Below are 6,449 nucleotides of genomic sequence, written 5' to 3' on the forward strand. Positions count from 1 at the left end.
AATGGGAGGGGCTCTTGGCCGCGGTCCCCCAACCTGGCGCCCCTTGCAAGAAAAACGACGAAGCTTTGCGAGCTGCGAAGCGGGGAGGAGTTGAAAGCTTGGCCGGCAGGGCGAAAACCGTTATCTCCCCCACCCCCAATAAGGGCCTGCAATTGGCCAAGCCCCCCCACCACCACCCTTGTGTTTTTTGGGGGGGAACCCAAGAGATGGTGGTTAGTGGAACGTGGTTTATTGCAGCCTCTTGGCCATGCGTTCTCTAAACCAGGGTTTGTCATCCCTTAGTAACTTGAAGGGGGTGTGTGTGGACTTCAGCTCCCAGAAGGCTGTGCTGGATTGGGGAATTCTGGGAGTTGAAGTCCACTCACCTTCAAGGAGCTAACTCTGTCGCTTGTATCTTTACAATTTATATTGTTTTATCTGTTTCCTAGTATGATTTGATTGCTTGTCACTAAGTGTTGTATCTTAGGATTCTTGATGAATGTATTTTATTTTTTGTACACTGAGAAGCTTATGCACCAAAGACAAATTCCTTGTGAGTCCGATCATACTTGGCCAATAAGGAATTCTATTCTATTCTATTCTATTCTATTCTATTCTATTCTATTCTACTTCTATTCTAAATTCTTTTCTATTCTTTCTCATTTTCTTTCTTCTCTTCTATTTCCTATTCTCTTCTATTTTATTCTTTCTCATTCTCTTCTCTCTTCTATTTCCTATTCTATTCTGCTTCTGTTCTACTTCTGTTCTAAATTCTACTTCTATTCTAAATTCTATTCTGTTCTGTTCTAAATTCTATTCTATCCTACTCTACTTACTCTATTGTAATTCTATTCTATTCCTGCACCTTTGGGACTCCACGGGTGGAGGTAAAACCATTCTATAGGTGCCCAATCTGTGCACCTGTGATCAACCCTCTGGAGAAAACAACCCCTCATTTATTTGTTTGTTTGCTTGTTTGTCAATCGTACAAGATAACAAGTGTAAGTGTGAACACAAACAAGAGCAAAGGAAGTAAATACAGATAAATGAGGACAGTAAGAGAGGGACAGTAGGCACACTGGCGCGTTTATGCACACCCCCTTAACTTACAGGACCCCAAATCCAGCATCGCATCTCACTCACCCTCTGCAACCACACTTTTCCAGTGGGAAACACAACTCGGGCGTGTGCTATTTCCTCTCCTGTGCAACCCAGCAAATGCTGACGGGGGTTGTATGTATGTCCTCCAAAGAAGAGAGAAGTCAGCCAAGCCAGAACCAGTTTTTGCAGCTGCTTCCTCTGAACTCGCCTTGCTGGGAAGGCCCCAAATTTGCTGGTGCAGCTTTTCAGGGTGACCTTGGACACTTAAAACAGCCCAACCCCTTCCTCTCTGTGTGTATTGAAGGTTTCGAGATGGCTGCCAAGGTTGTGTGTCTTTGAGGAGGGGGGAAAACGCACCCAGAAGGAAACGTGCATTAATAATATGTGTGTGTGTGTGTATGTATATATATCTCTATCATCTCTATCTCTGTCTGTCTGTGTCTATCTATCTATCTGTCTGTCTGTCTGTCTGTCTGTCTGTCTGTCTCTCTCTCTCTATCTCTCTGTCTGTCTGTCTGTCTATCTGTCTCTCTATCTATCTATCGGTCTGTCTATCTATCTGTCTGTCTTGTCTGTCTGTCTGTCTCTGTCTATCTATCTATCTATCTATCTATCTATCTATCTATCTATCTATCTATCTATCTGTCTCTGTCTGTCTGTCTATCTATCTATCTATCTATCTATCTATCTATCTATCTCTCTGTCTGTGTATATCTATCTATCTATCTATCTATCTATCTATCTATCTATCTATCTATCCATCCATCCATCCATCCATCCATCCATCCATCCATCCATCCATCTATCTATTGGTCTCTGTCTGTCTATCTATCTATCTATCTATCTATCTATCTATCTATCTATCTATCTATCTATCTGTCTCTGTCTGTCTATCTATCTATCTATCTATCTATCTATCTATCTATCTATCTATCTATCTATCTATCTATCTATCTGTTTTTCATGGCCTGGGCAATTCAGAGAATCTGCCTTTCCAGGAATCATAACATGGCCTTGAGCAGAGAAGGAAATGAAATAAAAAAATCCTCGCCTGCTTTTGCTGAGTAATTAACTCGGAAACTTCAATCCAGGAAAAGAGGAAGTTGGAATAAATAGCTCTGGTTTTGAATTTGCAAAGATGTTTCTCCAACATGTGCAAAGGAGAATGGCAGCTTTTCTGGAAAGTGTTGGCGCGTCTCTAACTGGATAATAGATATTTAGCAATGTCTCCGTTCTTGATTCTCAACCTTGGGCACTTTAAGATGGGTGGACTTCAGCTCCCAGAATTCCATAGCCAGCATGCTGATTCAGGAATTCTGGGAGTTGAAGTCCATATGCATCTTAAAACATGCTGACTGGGGAATTCTGGGAGTTGGAGACCGCCCATCTTAAAAATGCTCAAGGTTGAGAAATATTATTTTAGATGAGCCCTTCTACAATACCCAACATCCACAGACAATATGCCTGCACCACGAGTGGAATTTAAACCCACACCAAGTTTTCATATAGCTATCCCCAAAGTTAAGAGGGCATTATCTGTATTGTAACACGCTGCCAAGAGTTGAGAAGGATTAAAAAGTTGAAAACAAAACTTGAAAACGAGTTGAAAACATTAAAAAGGGAAATTTAGAAAAATCCCCTGTTTTTCAAGAATTTGCCCTTGGGATGAAGGGCAACGCCTGTATTATTATTAAAGTGTTCATTCTGTAAAGATGCAGTTATTTAATTTATTTTTATATCCAGCCTTTATTTATATAAATAACTCAAGGTGGCAAACATACTTAATATTTCTTCCTCCTGTTTTCTCCACAAAAACAACCTTGTGAGGTAGTTTGGTCTGAGAGAGAGGAACTGCCCAAAGTCACCCAGTCGGCTTTCATGCCTAAGGCGGGACTAGAACTCACTGACTCCTGGTCACTGTCCCAAAGTCACTCAGTTGGCTTTTGTACCTAAGGTTGGATGAGAACTCACCTTTTCCTGGTTTCTAGCCAGATCGCCTACTAGATTGACACCTATACTAACTAAATTTCCAGGTGGCAGAGATTTATTTTTTGAATGTACAATTGTTAACTGACCAGGATACTTCTTTTGAAGCCAGGTTTTCTTTTATCGTCTGCAAAATTATCAATTACTCGGATCATGGCTTGTTTTGCTTTTATTCCGTTTCATTATTTTATTTTTACCCATTTTATTTTACAATGTCCATTTTTATCGACCCCCACCATGTTTTAACTTTTTCATGCTTTTACGGAATACTGGCCAGGAGGAAGCATTGTACAGGATTGATCGGCTCCTTTAAATCCCCAATTGTGCTAACCAGTTTTTTTTCCCCCCAAGTGTAATGTGAACTTCATTTAAATCAAGCCAAATCCGATTGCAGTTTTGCCTTGCTTTCAGAATACGGGCAATGCTGCTTGGAAGGAAATCTGAAAATGGCAAGGTTCTCCTTGGCAAAGCCATGATTTGGATGTCCTTCAGAGCAAGTTCTCCCACCTCACTTTGTCGGGGAATAAATTGCAACCCTTCGATAAATCAATTCCAATTTTGCAGCATTTGATGTCCCCTTTTGGTGTAGCCAAGGAATCACTGCAGAATAGAGAAAGCTACCTCCCAGGAAATGCCAACTCAGTCTAGCCAGCCCTCAACTTTTGAGCCCCGAATTCTCAACATCTCAGTATTATATTTCCTTAGCTTAAGTTTTAGGCTGTCTTTCTCTCAGCTGGCTGCCCCCATGCAGAATTTGGAATTTATTGCGTGCATTTGAGGCCAAAAGCAGCGCAGAACAATTTTTGAGCTTGCTTGCTAGCTGAGACAGAAAACTGCAAGTAACTGGCATAGATTGGAAGGTTACTGCAGTTTTATTCTAACTCAGCAGACCTCAGAATCTAATGCAGGCTTGCTGGGGGAAAACTGGTTAGCAATAAATTTCCAAACGGGACCCAGTCATTTCAATAAGTTTTCCACAGCGGGATGCAGAATTGGCTGTATTCATGCTGTGAATCAATCTATCTATCATCTATCTATCTATCTATCTATCTATCTATCTATCTATCTATCTATCATCTATATGTACTTAGTGTTAATATGATATATTTCTCTTCTGAACCAATGACCTATATACACGAATCACTTTTTATCAATATTATTAAGGCATTGTGAATTAGTATTACCAATACTATGAATAACTGTCAAGTATTAATTGTATGCATTGTATTTATTGTACTGTCAAAAAATGATGCTGAAAGATATTGACATACCTTCTATTATAGAAATTTTTGTAACTTTTTTAATATTTTGAATTTTTGTAAACTTTTTAATATTTGGAATTTCAATAAAGTATTTTTTAAAATTAAAAAAAAAAGAATTTGAGGGTCTGCCACAAAAGAAGAGGAAGTCAAATTATTCTCCAAAGCACCTGAGGGCAGGACAAGAAGCAACGGATGGAAACCGAACAAGGAGAGATTCAACCTGGAATTAAGGACAAAATCCCTAACAGTGAGGGCAATTAACCAGTGGAACAGCTTGCCACCAGAAATCATGCGCACTCCATCACTGGATGTTTTTAAGAAGAGTCTAGACAGTCACTTGTCCAAACTGGTATAGGATCTCCTGCTTGAGCAGGGGGGTAGACTAGAAGACCTCCAAGGTCCCTTCCAGCTCATTCTATTCTAACCATTTTTCAGCGCCGTTGCGAACTTCATCACTACACAAACTGTCGTAAGCCGAGAGCTACCTGTATTGGCAGGTAACAGCTTTCAAGGGTTTTTTTTACTGCTTGCCTTTGACATTGCTGGAATTTAACATTGATGTTAAACCCCCCCCCATCTTGGCGCCTGCGGTGGTACTTTAATCTCCTGCCTGTCAGTAATCAACATCCTTGCTTGCACAGCAAATGAAATTAGGGCAGCTAAGGAGAATTGTATAGCAAGCAGAACCCCACGTGTCGCATCATCCATGCTAACCAGCGTGCAAAACATCCCTTGTCCTAACCCCAGCCAGAGGTTGACCCTAGTGACCCATAGGTTGACCCTGTGCTGTCCATTCTCCTGGTCACCTGTCTTTCTTTTATGATTTCTGGGCACCGCTAGTAGCTTGCAAAACGTCTCTATGGAGATTGTCAGTCATCCCAGGTGTTGTGGTTTGCCGGCAGACGGCAGCGAAATCAGACAGTGGGGAAGAATGGGGACGAGTCCGGGAGTCTGGGGAGAACTCGGATGAGAGTCTTGCATCCAATACAGAGATGGGGCCAGGACCATCTGGGAGTTGTGTGCTGTCTCCGGAGCGTCTGGAGTCTGGGAGCAGCGAGGCAGAGGAACAAGGGGAGCCTCTTTCCCAGTGCACATGTGCCAGAAGGCAAGAGCAGCTAAGACAAAAGGGGCAAATTGGGAGTAAGGCGATTGCCCCTCCCATAAGGGATAAAGGACAGGCAAAGGTGAGGAAACCTTTGCAGGAAGCAAAGTCGTTTGTTCTGTTTGGATTAATCCTTGAAGCTCTGTGTGGACTTTGCACTTCGGTTGGTTTTTTTATAGTTCATTTGGCACTCTAGTTGTTGGCAGCCATTCAAAGGAGAGAAAGGTGGGTGCTTATCTCGAGGGACTGTTTGGGACTCATTACGGGCTGGGAATGCACATAATTCCCAGCGTTGAAATAAAACAAGTGTTGTTTGGACTAAGCGTGTGCTTAATTACGGTCTCGGGAAGCCCGGGTCAGAACACTTCCTGGGGTTTTCCTTGAAGACCTTTTGCTTCCCGTCCAAGAAGCTTCATCGGTTCTGCTTTAGGGATGACAAGCGAAATGTCCTCAAGGTCAAACGAAAGAAGTCCGTTTTTGAAAAAGCAGCTTTGAAGACAGGAGCTCACAAGGGAAGTTGGAATGCAGTGGGTGTTACTGCCTCGATGCACCAGGAGATGGCGCTCTAAGGTCATCGGCCCTCAATAACGCTTTGGGAAACTGTTCTACAAACTTACCACATCTTCCTATATGTATATATAATTGTTCAACACCGGATACCAAAACAATGCAATTGGAATCTCCTTTTTTTAGCTCTGGTGCTAATAGAAAATCAGTAAAATTGATTCCCCCGCTAGCTTTATTCCCCATGGTGGCACAATCGTTAGAATGCAATATTGCAGGCTAACTCTGCCAACTGTCAAGAGTTCGATCCTGACCGGCTCAAGGTTGACTCAGCTTTCTGTCCTTCCAAGGTCGCTAAAACGAGGACCCAGATTGGTGGGGGGCAAGAGGCCAACTCTCTAAACTGCTTAGAGAGGGCTGTGAAAGCTATCGCTATCTCCTGTAACAAAGGTTACTTTGGATAGCAGGGCGTAGCAAGCTAGCATCTAAGTACATACGACATGCTAAGCCGTGGT

The sequence above is a fragment of the Pseudonaja textilis genome, chromosome 15, assembly GCF_049901715.1.
Source record: "Pseudonaja textilis isolate UNSWEBS1 chromosome 15, rPseTex1.2, whole genome shotgun sequence".
Classification (NCBI taxonomy): Eukaryota; Metazoa; Chordata; class Lepidosauria; order Squamata; family Elapidae; genus Pseudonaja; species Pseudonaja textilis.